The sequence below is a fragment of the Lissotriton helveticus genome, chromosome 6 (genome assembly GCF_964261635.1).
Source record: "Lissotriton helveticus chromosome 6, aLisHel1.1, whole genome shotgun sequence".
In the NCBI taxonomy this organism is placed as follows: domain Eukaryota; kingdom Metazoa; phylum Chordata; class Amphibia; order Caudata; family Salamandridae; genus Lissotriton; species Lissotriton helveticus.
In genome coordinates, this window is record NC_136067.1 from 127,975,614 (window position 1) to 127,989,277 (window position 13,664).

The following is a 13,664-nucleotide window of genomic DNA, read 5'->3' on the forward strand; positions in this document are numbered from 1 at the left end:
TAACAGTATTCCTAAATGCATTTTTGAGTGCATGAAAAATATTCCTGTAGCATTATTTCACATGCTGAAAAATGCCTTTGTAAATTACCACTCTGGGTCTGATTCACAAAGGTAAACTTACAGTTTTGTGTACGTTTACAACAATTTGCTATTCACAGGTATTTTATGAGTAGTATCTTCAAGAGTCTCTGCACATAAAAAACAGGACTGTGTAATGATCATAGTTTTAGCATGAAAACTATCTTCCATAGTCATCTATGTTTCAAACTATGTGGCCAATTTATAAAAGCATTTATGAGGATGTGCAGGTATATCACAGGATTACTACTGCATGCACTCACAAATGTCTTCATGAATTGGCACCAGTATGTATCACCGAAAACTGGCTTAAATAGGGTGATCCAATAATCACCAGAACTTGACCCAATTGTTTTAACATTTTCATGGTATCCTATACGCAGGGGGCTTGGTGGTGAGCTAGCAATGACTGCAGACAACTTCCTGTTATATCCGAGTTCATGGCATGCATTGTAGCTTTTCATCCTCTGATGTGGTAACCCTAATTCTAATATGCCGTTCCTATGGCTACAATGGCCAACATTTGTGAAGGATCTTGTTAAACATCCTCCCCCGAGACATCAACACTTGAGTGGAGTGAGAGACCTTCCCATGTAGGAATATTCTAAATTACTCCACTGTATACCATCAGATTGAGTGGACCACCCATTTGTATTTGTCTAAAATGTGATGTTTCCATTAAATCGATCTGAAATTCCTGGTGAAGAAAAATTATTGTATTCCAAACAAAGTACTAGAAAGTTTGAAAGACATTGAAGCTCGGACCTTTAAATATTATGCAAACCTGTACTTTGTACACACTCTTACACCATTTCTGAAGAAGCCTGCTGTATGTTTTAGATATTCCCTCCATATTTTTGTTCTTTTGAACTTTAGTTGAAAACAACATCCAACAGGTGATTTTCTCAAGTTTTCAATTAATTACTTCTAATTGTTAGGTTATGCATTGAAATGCATTTATGCAAAATTGGCCCATGCTGCTGTAATTTTGTTGTTTTGCTCCTAGTGCTCTGTCTATTGCTCTACATTGAAACTGTAAGACAATCCATGACGCTGATATAGAACACTTTGAAAATGAACACACAGTAGATGTGATTTATTATAAAGTGTTTTCGATACATCTATATGTGCAAAGTAGATGGTCAAATTTGCTTTCCAAAACAAAAGTTATTAGAAAAAAAATCTAAATGCTATGTTTGGCCTTGTCACGTGTTGAATTTCTGCCTATCCGTCTAGCAATGGCTCAATGATCTCGAGTCTAAATTCTATAACTCTGGTCCAAATCCACAGCCAGCAATTAACTCCATTTTCACAAAATGTCAAGCTATGTTCCGAATCCTAAACACGTCTGCTAATGTTAGGCGTTCTGCAGAGGGATCCACTACAGCATGGCAGGAGTTTGCTTATTAGATTTTAACCAGAACTCCATTGTGTAGTTAACCAATAAGCTGGGTGATAATCACCCAGGGTAGAGGTGTGGCGCAGCCGCCCGGAAGACTGACTCAGGATCACTGGGCTCATGGTTCGATCCCCAACATCGGAGGTAGATCAGTTCAGTATCATGTGATTCTGGGCAATAGCTCACTTAATCTCCCAGCCGGACCCCAGTGCCTTGAGACTACTATGGGTGATTACAAATACCAGTTTTTTTTTTTAATTTATGTATGTTAAATGTAATTGTGCAGGTCATTTTGCAGGAAACGGTGAACAATTTGTGATAAGACACATATCACCAAGTTGAGTCTGAATTAGAATTTGGCTGTGAATGTCCTACATAAGCACCAACCAATTAAATTAGCCTACAGAGTAACAGTACAGGTTAGTTACTCCTAGCTATTGGGCGAATCTATTGTTAAAGTATGGTAAATACTCAAAAATAAACTACCAGAAATATAACAAAAACTCTTTCTCCACTCCCACATCTAACCTTTACACCTGCACAGAGAAAAAATCAAAGCAAACTTGGCAGCTCTGTTACAGGCAAAATCAAGTCAGCAAATATGTAGAAGGAACACATTTCTTCTGTTCCATAGAAAGAGAAAATGTAATCGCTTCATTAAAGGCAGATTTAAAATGGAGACGGATGCCACTGTGATGTAGTTCCATTCCTTAAATCTCAAGGTTGAGACTATGTGAGTTAAGCAGTACTCAACAGAAGCATAAAAATATAAAAAAATACTGCACAACACAATACAGAAAATGGTTCAGCATCTGGAGATGGGTGTCACAAAGGAGATCTACATCAAGGACTTAAAAGTTTGATATCATAATAATAAAAAATGCCAGTCGGAATTCCAGAAACAGGTCTGCAAGTAATATGGAATATTTTCTTGAAAAGCACTACAGAGAATTTATGTGCGAAAGAACACAATAGGTAAAGTCATTGAGATGACTGCTAGGCCTGCAACTAGCACTTTAGATCCTATTAATTACATACTAGTACATAGTTTGTAGAATGGCAGGCAAGAGGGTGAGCTTAAGCTTAAGTTAAATATTTAGAGATAAAGATTCATGATAGTGATATAAAACATAGGAAACAAAAGAAAATACAGCCCCCTGTACTAAAAAACATGCAGGAAGTCCTTACTGGCAAAAGCTGTGTTTTCTAATATTTAATGGCAGAAGCATACACATTTGAGCAAGGATGAGCGTGGTACTCCTTAGACAATCGAAGACATCAGTAAAAAGCTGTTAGATTCTTGGGGAACTCAACAACTACGAGTAAATACAATGAGAAAGCCAGGTAGAGTCTTGGCTTCTCAATGAGGTGTGGCCAAGGTAATCCATCAAAGCCTTCCAATTAGGCAAAGGACACGTGACCTCTGACTGAATAAATAACATAATTCTATTTATCGGAATTATCAAGAATTACATTTACATGACCCATTAATAAGATCCCCTGTTGTGTAACAAATTTCCAAGCACAGTATCTAACTGAAGGCTATCTTTAGACTGAGATAATGAGATACTGATTTTTGCTTACTGGATTTACTGTACCACTTTTTATGAAAAGTGTTCTACAGAAGATAATCATAGGGTAGAATAACATTGATAAAATACTCATCAAATCATTTCAGCACTATGGGGCCAATTCACAATAGCATTCACAAGTAAGGGAATTAGTACTACAGGAATACTCTTTTACATGCTATTACACGCCTTTGGGATTCAGCCCCAAATGTCCAGCTCCCTATTAGTATTAGTGCAAAGAGGGCACATGTATTTCCATTTGTACTAATTGCATTTGAATGTTCCCTGAACATTCCCTTTTATTTCCATTGCAATTATTTTTGGGCTAATTCATAAAGGTATGTAAGAGTACATAAAAGAGCAGTACAGGAGTGTTCCAGAATGGCCTTGTGAATAGGGCCCAAAGACAAGAAACAAATAGCTAAATCCAAGAGAACAACCAAGGCAGAGAAAAGGAAAACATAAGCCAGATCGTAAATTAAGAGTAAAATTCAGAAGTCATACAAGAAAGCTGAAACACCTAACATAGCAAGTCCAATACACAGGCCTACAACTCTCCTTCGAATACAGAAGGGATACCTGCCAATCCTCTGGGTCTATCAAAAGGTGGATTCCTGATCTTAAAATATCAGCAGCCTGAGAATTTGATTGTTTCTACTTGGACTTTAAGAAAATTGTTCTAGTAATCTTTATTCATAAACTGCCTGTTGTAATTGCGCCTACAAGGTATTTCATTCAGAAAGCTTTATTAAACCATTTATATAACTGACTTCGTTGTTAAGCCCCAAAGGGTAGCTAACTCATGAACAATCCGTACGTCACTTAGCTCACTTTCATATCAATAAATCAACAATAAACAATTTCAAACACATGTGTAAATTTCTCGAATAATAAACTCATTTAATGTGAATGGACAAATGAAGGGTACACAGAATATACTGATAAAACACAATGACCGAGGTTGATGCATCATTTTAGAAAATTAAAACCTTCAATTCATTAGTGTCAACATCTATTCCAGAATGATAGCAGAATGGAAAATGAATCTGAAACAAACAGAAAACAATTCCTTTAGTGATAAATCTCTGAGGGAAATTGATGAGCTTGTCGACATTTTGGTCTTGGTGGCAAATATGTCTGTTAGACCATCTTTGGGACAATGAAAGAAGAGTAATAATTGACCCTTATGTCTGGTCACATAAATATATCAAGCCATGCGAACGATCCATCAACCTCGGTCATTGTGTTTTATCAGTATATTCCCTTTATTTGTACATTCATATTAAATGAGTTTATAATTTGAGAAATTTACACCTGTGTTTGAAATTGTTTATTGTTGATTTATCGATATGAAAATAATCTAACTGACATACAGATTGTTCATGAGTTTACCACCTTTTGGGGCTTAACAATGAAGTCCGTTATATAAATGGTTTAATTAAGCTTTCTGAATGGAACCCCTTGTAGGCGCAATTACCTATCTATAGTTTATCTCCCAAGCCTCCAAGGGTATATTGGGTTTCCTCACTTTCTTTTTACTGTTGTATGAATAGACATATAAACTGAAAGGATAACTGTTAGAGCTGGCATCCTTGGTGTGGTTCCCCAGACATTTTACCTTCAGACCTCCTCCTGTTTATGCTGAATCCATTTTTGCTTGCCATAGGACTCTGAGCTCGTTGCCACTGCTAACCAGTGCTTAAGTGAAAGTGCTCTCTGCCTTAAACATGGTAACATTGGCTTATCCACAAATGGCATATTTAATTTACCTATACGGTCCTTGTAAATTGCACTACATGTGCCCAGGTTAAATTAAATGCTACTAGTGAGCTTGCAGCACTAACTGTGTCACCCACTCAAGTAGCACTTTAAACATGTCTCAGGCCCGCCGTTGTAGCAGAGCCATTGTGTGCAGTTTTAAACAGTTTGTCGACCTGGCAAATTAACCCTCTTGCCTGGCCCAAACCTTCCTTTTTAACACATATGTCCCCACTAAGGTAGGCCCTGGACATCCCAAGGGAAGGGTGCAGTGTGTTTAAAAAGAAGGACATGGATCCCTCGCTGCCAAATTCTAAATGAGGCCCTTAGACTCAACTCTGTCTTTGCCACTGGTGCCTTGAACCAGCCTCCAATCTCACCAATCTGCCCTATATGAACATTTGCTATTTCCCCTCCCAAACTATTTGCGAAAATTTGACCTCTTTCTTTCGATGAGAAGATCTAGATACCAATGCCTTCCATCATTTTATTGCCCAGCATCCGATTTCGTCCTGTCTCATTTTACAAGCCTTCACCGTTTTTCATCACTTCTACAACAGTTCTTCCAACGATTAAGGAAAAGGAGGATGTTTACTCCTTTTTTACCTCTCTTAGGTAAAGCTACCCAGATGCCGTAGGTCCAGTCAAAACTATGAAATTGTTACACCTACTTTTACCTTCATCCTTAAACCTATTTTTATCTGTCACTGTCCCTAGTGGACAGAAATACCAGGGGCCTTATTTATGAAGGCCTTGCGCCGCCGGTGCGTCACTTTTTCCCATTTTAAAAGTGGCGCACCAGCGGCGCAAAGCCTTCATAAATAAGGCCCCAGGTCTGCAAACTCCTTTTAAAGAAATCAAACCTGGATCCCAGGGCAGAAGCTAACTACAGGTTCATCTTTCTTTTGTGAGCAGTCAGTAAATTGGTGAGATGTTCTGGCTCACCAGTTTTCTAAGCATCTTGGGGAGCACCAGATACTAGATGCTAGCCAGATGTGTTTAAGACATAGTTTTGGCACTGAGACTGCCCTTGTGGCTAAATTAAGTCTGACAAGATTGCATTGATGACATTACCACCTGCCTATTCTAGCTGTTGCAGATGTGTCATCCTGTTACGAACAAACAAGCATCTCAAATGTTTTTTTTTTTTTTGTTCTGTGCCACATGAAAACGTTTGTTTTTAATTTTGCCATCATTTCTAGATTAAGCTATGCCAATGCTTGGTAAATTGGCCGTTTTGAGCTTGCTATCTACAAGCTTCAAAGTGTTCAGAATACAGAAGCGTGAATGGTTACTACGTTTCTTTTGCTTGTTGCTTCCTCTGTTTGGAATGCACTATGTCTTGTCCTGTGCAAAAGAGAAGTCCATTCTAAGTTTAGGAAGGCTCTTAAAATTGACTGGTTTTATTGATTGTCTTCATACCTTTTCTAATGATGTTAGTTTAGTGCCAAGATGCCTGAGGGCTATTGCTGCACTTTTTATGTAACACATCAACTCATATCTTGCATATATATGTTTTCAATATATTTAGTGAGGGCCCTCATGCACTAAACACTGGGCTGGTGGAAAGTTTATAAGAAATCAAGCAGAAATGACAGATATGGATCTTTCCTTTGGTGATAGTGTATTGTCACCTGAGGGATAGCTCAGGTGTATGTCACCTGCCCTAAGGGTAGACTGAGATATAACTCATCTTTGTGAAGTCTGAACATATATGTTATGTCTAACCGGAGTCAGACTTCTTCCATTTAAAACAAACATCTCTGTGATCAGTTTGTCAGAGTGCAACGTAGGAATAATGTAGAATTTGCTTTAACATATGGTTTGTGTGTTTTCTATGATCAGTTTCTTAGAGTACAATGTAAGACTGATGTAGAATTTGCTCTAACATATGGTTTGTGTGTTTTTTTCTCTGAGATGGTGTCCATGCAGTAGCAGGACACCAGCGCTCGCTCCTCTTGTGCATCACTATGTCCTGCATCTTCAATCTAGTGAAGTTTGGCAACAAAATGCTTGAGAAACCATCTACTGTTGCCAAACCAAGTCCAGGTCTGTCATAAGCAGAATAAGTTGAATATTGCATATAACGAATGGTCAATGCAAAAGCATGGCACAATGAACACACTGCTTTGTGCACCGCTTGTTCTAGTGTAACACTACAAACCAGTAGCCATGTTGTCTGCCTGGTGTCTCCTTGTGTTCCTTTCAAAGGGTGTCTTTTCCCTATTTGGGGCAGGCAAATAGCTATAATTAAGATAGACATAGGCATTGGTGTTATCCCGGCTGGATTATGGAAATTCTCTCTACTTCGTTACTCCAAAGTCCGCAAAAAGGAAACTGCAAGTGGTCCAGAATTGTGCAGCCAGATTGCTGCACAACATCCCTAAAGCACAGTCATCCAAGCTGTCATTAAAAGAGCTACGCTGGCTACCAATCAAGGAACGCATAATGTTCAAGTCATTATGCATAGCACACAAAACACTCTGGGGTATGGGCCCTAAAATCAACCTCTCACTCATAGCTTTCCATTGCCCCTCGAGACGTGTGCATTCAGCGAATCTGTTTCTGGCGACACTACCAAAAATCAACAGAGCACATTCTGTAGGCCGAAAGTTTGCCTATAAAGCTGCAAAACTATGGAATATGCTTCCCATCGCTTTCCATTCAAAGATCCACCATTTATCGTTTCGGAAACAACTAAAACATGGCTGTTCCAGACGTGAGCATGAAATGTATCTGACTGCTTGCTGTCGTAAGCTCTGGGATGCCAAAGGGTAGCCATGCGCTCTATCAAATGTTAATTAATAATAATAATAATTTGTACCGGAATTGGAATGGTGCTGATCCCTCTACTATGGAGAGTCGTTTCCTGGAATTCAAATCTTTTCCCAGTTTAGAGCCCTATTGGGATGGTATCACAAAACCCGGAGATAGGAAGCTCTATTTTTAGCTTAGAGCAGGGTCACTTCCTATAAGATCACTAACCGATAGATGGACTGTAGGTAGTTCCAATATGTGCCCAGCTTGCAAAACTGACAAAGAGACCATTGCCCATCTCCTTTTGTCTGTATAGCCTACAACACCCCTAGACGAGTTTGGCTAAAAGCTGTGTGCAAATTGTTAGGCACAAGGGATAGCGCGGTGGCATTAAGATTAATTTGCACTAGTACTTTACCGGTTATTTCAGTTGCAGTTGCAAAATACCTGGGGTGGGTGTAGGCCATCAGACAAAAACTTTTGCTATGATTAATTTGAGCTCCCTCAGTGTGTATATGACTCTAGAAATTTTAAATGTGCTAAACTTGTGTCTAAAGAAAATGATAGAGATCATAGGGCTTCCGTGAATATATGAATTTGTGATTGTTTTTTAGTGGTTATTAAAATTGCCATCAGAAAAAAAAGACACTTTTGCTATGATTAATTTGAGCTCCCTCAGTGTATATATGACTTTAGAAATTTTAAATGTACTAAACTTGTGTCTAAAGCATATGATAGAGATCATAGGGCTCCCGTGAATATATGAATTTTGTGATTGGTTTTTAGTGGTTTTTAAAATAATGCTGTCAAAATTATCTTAATTGTATTATTAAATGTGTTAAATATTGTTAATTGTAAAGATCTTGTATTAACAAAGGAATGTTTTATTAATTATGCTTTTATGAGTTTTTATCTCGAATAAAGCAAATTTGACTGAATTTAAAAAAAAAAATAATAATAATAATTCACAAACAACAATATTAGAGAATGTGGCCTCCTTCCTCAAAGGACATTTAGAGAAATGTGTAAAGATTTTGTATTTTAAAATACACATTGCCATGCAGGATTTAATTACAACATTGATATTTTAGTTACTTTGACTCGTAATGATTGGGGGGGGGGTTTCAGAACAGAATTGAAAGCACATGTTTTGTTATTTTAATTTCTGTTTCTGCTTGGGTGACTTCTTTGCAGGACTGTGTCTATCAGTCCCACATTCTATGTGCTATGGAGAAAAGAAAACTTGCATTTTTTCTTTGCTAGAACACAATTTGTTGCAAAATTATTTAAGGTGACCACCTTTTTGTCAGTTTCTTAGGCCATGTGGCTTCCTATATGAATGTGGTTCAGCTATCTCCCATGAGAACTGCTCATTGTAGGATACTGTTTTACTATTGATTTTCATTTAGGATAGCGCAGACTCCTGGCAGAGTAATTAACAGGCAGAAATATTGCCATCTGATTCGCACTCACTTATTCAAAGAAAGGAGGGACAGAAGATACCTTAGAAGCCTGTGACTTCCAGATCCCAAAATCAAGTGTGTTAACATACTTATCTCAATATTCTGAGACCTGTACATTTCTGCATCCTGAAACAAATATATGTTGCAACATCCTGAGTGCAGACTGAAACATGGATTTGGTCAACAGATATCAGTAGCGACTTTCTGAACTTGGAATTACAAATATTTCATAAATTCATTATCATTTCACCTAAGAAAGTTTTAAAGCATTGGCAAAAATAGTGGTTGCTTTGTGCGCTTTGTATTGAAATTCGTAGAAGCTGCTTTTTTGTTTTCAACATTTGTTTACGCTGATTGTGTTTGTTATAGTAATTGGGCCTTTCTTTTTCATGCACCAGTTTAAGAATGCCTTAGGGCCTGATTCTGGGTTTGGTGGCCCCCTCTCTGCATGCACTCCCTGTCCCAGCACAGCATGGACTTCATGGTCTATGTCATGCTGGAATGCACTGTGGCCGTTTCACGGTACTACCTTACTAGAGCTCACATAAGAGCCTTTGAAAGGCACTGGCGTGGGACCATTGCAGCAGGAATGCCCAACCTGTATTCTAGTTGGAACACGGCAGTGCGGCCAGACTACGTGTGTGGGGGTCTTGGAGCGGGCGCTGGCATAGTGGCCCGCTCTAAGACCACCACATTTATAATCAGGCCCTTCGTGTTTTTCCTATGGTTTATCTGTACTGAAATTGTTCTTTTCGTCACAGGTATTGTGGTCAGTCAAGTTTGCTATTATGGGATAAACTGCAGTCAAGGGCGGCATCATTGTTTTTCCTTTTTGCCTGAGGATCTTTGTTCCTCAAATAGTAGATTTCTGTTCTCTGTGATCACTTCAAATATTGGCCTATGCCTTCAGCGTTTGAGGACTGCTCTCTGCTCTGTCTGTCTGTCTGTCCGTCTATCTATCTATCCTGTCTACCTCCATTTCTGCTTCTCTTTCTTATTTTCCTCTCCCGCTGGTACTCCTTTGACTCACACTATGAAGCAATGGGCTTCATAGTGCATAATGCAATGAGTGCATAAAAATTAAAGAGTACACAATCAATATATTTGTCAGAGATGGACATCTAATAAATCAAAAATTCCGAGAGTGTTAAAGACAGCTCAAAACAGGTATTGATGGAAAATGATTGTTGCATAATGCGTAAACCATAAATAATGTAGAAGCTGAATCTGCCTGACTGCACTACAGATCCTGGACAAGGCAGGTCTAATCCTGTGGGGATCATTGAAACCTCATCAGACTTCATCCCACCGCTAGAAACGTGTTTGATGCAGGGCCGCGTCCTACACTTACTGAAACCGGGAAACGTCGTATTCCTCTGGGCTTTAGCTCCACACACGTGGGAGCCAGCAGTACATATTTTGATTGGGCAGAAGTTGTGTGCTTGCCCTCCACTCAAATGTGATCATTTTATGTATTAATCCAGCTTCTTGAGCTTGAACTTTCAGGAACACACACAGGGGAACACCCATTACATTATACTGCTATTAAATGTCTTAGATAATGAGAAAATATATGGTGTTTTTCTCTGGCAGCAGCACAGATGGAAGGAGGGCAATCATTACCCTACTAGGATTTTTAGGCATGGCTTGACAGTGCAACTGTCCCCTGACCTTTTACCCTCCACCAATATTATTCTACAGTTCTTTGCTTTGATTTTATACCTACATTAAATCATAGAAATTAGACCACTTTATGAATTTAAAATAAATTCAAACCAATTAATTTTTGAAAGTTGTTTTTATGCAGTGTGAATTAAGCACAACAACAAAACAAGACGTTACCCTTCGAAGTCCCCACAGTTACACAAGTGACTTTGTTTGATTACATAGTAAATGCATTAACACTTTGACCAATAAGGAAAGAAAGGTACAACTAGCGTTCAGTCAAGTGATGCAGGTGTACAGTCATGGGTTGGTGAGGATGGTTGTTGATCCATTTGGAGTGAAAAGTAGGTACTGAAGGGGTTCCACATGTCTTTGGTGCGAGTTCACGCAGGCATCAGCGCCTCATACTCCTGCAGCCGTTCATGGCAGGAGGTCACATCTTTAAACTAGCCATCGAATTTGGGGCTACTATATCTTCCCCAGTGTATTGCAACCTTCCTCTATACAATGAGTAGTAGCATTGCCGTCAGTGGCAGAGGCCAGCTGGGACATCCCCGACATAACCCAATAGGGCCATGAGTAGAGTTCCAGGTACAGGGGTAGCTATCACCAAGTCTATGCAGTTTGGAACTGTGGTCCAATACTCAGCTATTTTTGCACCCCCCAGAAAGATGCAAAAAGTCAGGGTCTGCGGCACTGCGGTGTGCCCATCCATTGCAGGCCTACTGGTGTGCGATATATATGATGTAGAAATCTATAATCAGACAACAGCATGCTAGTTTGATGAGCAATAATACATCCATTTCGCTTCTGTTAGATCATCTCCCAGATCTGGCTGCCATTTGTACAATGCTTTCGGTTTAAGCATAGGAACCTTGTCTTGCATTTTGGAATACAGGCGTGCGTGATCAGTCTCCTAGGGGAGGAAGCATTCAGTACGCAGTCTGCGGCATGCATTGTGGCGGACTCGCAGGGGAAGGAAAACTAAAACTATGGCTTTTAGAATTAATTCCAATTGTGTTTTCTACGTGGAAGTAAATAAAAGCAAAGTTTAACATACCAACTTCCTCATGATACAGTAATTACCATATGGTTTTCTCCTGTTAAATATGGGCAGGTTTGACCTGACGAATTTTGGGAAGGGAATGTGGCCTAACGGCTAAGGCAGTTGACCTCGGAGCTGGGGAACTGGGTTTGAGTCTTGGCAGGGACACTCGGCAGTCTGTGATTCTGCACAAATCACTTTGGGCCATATTATCAAGAAACAGCGTTAAAATTATCGCCGCTTTAGCGGCAGGAAACTGCCCCTAAAGCGGCAATAATGGGCTTGATAATATGCCCTTGTGAATACCCATAGAAGTCCATGTTCTGGTGTGAACATGGGCTTCTAATGGAATTCTCAAGGGCATATTATCAAGCCTATTATTGCCGCTTTAGTGGCAGTTTCCTGCCGTTAAAACGGCGATAATTTTAACGCCGTTCTTGATAATATGCCCCCTAATCACCCAGTGCCTAACAAAAATGAATGTGTCTGTCTATAACGTGACTGTTGCTCATGTAAAGCGCTCTGATACCTTCAAGTCTAGTTCTCACTATATAAAACTCGACAAAAAAAAAACGTTCACGTAGAATGAGATACTTAGGGCCAGATGTAGGAGCCAAAATACCGGTCGGTAACGGCCGATTTCGGCCGTTACCGACCGGTATTTAAGAATTGGCATGTAGGGGCATAATTTTACAGAATCTGTAAATTTACCGATTCGGTAAATTTACCGATTCTGTAAAATACCGAATCAGTATTTTTACAGATTCGGTAAATCCCAGATGTAGGTGGGACTCTTCTGAGTCCCAAAGGCCCTACAAATTCGGTATTTTACCACCCGATCCAATTGGGTGTTAAAATACCGAATCCAGGTGTGCATGCACATGTGTGCATGCACACCTAGCCATGTGACAGACAGACATGCCCTTAGGGCATGTCTGTGTGCCACATGGCGCACATGCCTATTTTTGGGGTGCCAGAGGGTGTCAAAGTGACACCCCCTGCACCCTTGCTGGAATCGGTATTTACCGATTCGGTAATTACCGAATCGGTATTTCCCATTGATTCCTATGGGCTTCACAGCCCATAGGAATCAATAGGAAATGCCGATTCGGTATTTACCGAATCGGTAAATACCGAATATTAACGATTCGGTATTTCAACATCTGGAAATACCTACATCTCCCCTCTTCATATTTACCGATTCATAAATACCGAATCGCTAAAATTCGGTATTTATGAATCGGTAAATAACATTTACCTACATCTAGCCCCTAGTGAATCTGATAATTATTGAATGCATTAAATTGTATTTCCGACCTATGCATAAACAGAGGTTTATGCGCGGGTCAGAAATAAAGAATAGACTCAAATTAGGCCCTAAATACATTTACAATCATAAGAAATGGGGGTCTAATCGTTAGGTGTTTTCGAAAGATCGTGGTTAATAGAACAATCAAATGAATGTAAAAATAACATATGTCGGCCATTTACATTGTTCCCGAAACAAACTGAATTCTCTTTTGCAGCTTAAGTAAGAGGTTTTGTTATTGGCTTACTCACTTCTTGTCTCCTTATCAGCCTGGAGGGTTGAAAGGCTTAGAAGAGCAGGCAGGAATTGCAGCCTGTGACCTGCAGGTTAGACACAGATCTCTGCAGAGGGCTTAATCTAATTTCAGCTTTATCTGCAGCACATGGAAGCTTAGAAGTGATGAGCTCTCGACTATCTCACATGGGAGGCTTTGCTGCAGCTCCTCTGATAGTAAGGCTATCTGTCTAATGCTTAACCTTTCCCTTCTTTGGAGCCCCAGCACATCATCCCCCCTCTTCATTACTCCCTATAGAATCTTTACATTGAAGTACCTCCTCACTCAGCATGCTCCTCAGCTTCAACATTAAAGGTACCCCACGGATTAAGGTCTCAGCAAACT

General features: G+C 39.6%; 1 protein-coding gene across 1 annotated transcript in view; it reads right to left on the bottom strand.

The window, feature by feature from the left end:
• Nucleotides 1-13,664, bottom strand: part of LRFN2 (leucine rich repeat and fibronectin type III domain containing 2) — a 1,621,598-nt gene that overhangs the window by 754,917 nt on the left and 853,017 nt on the right. The window lies entirely within an intron of this gene.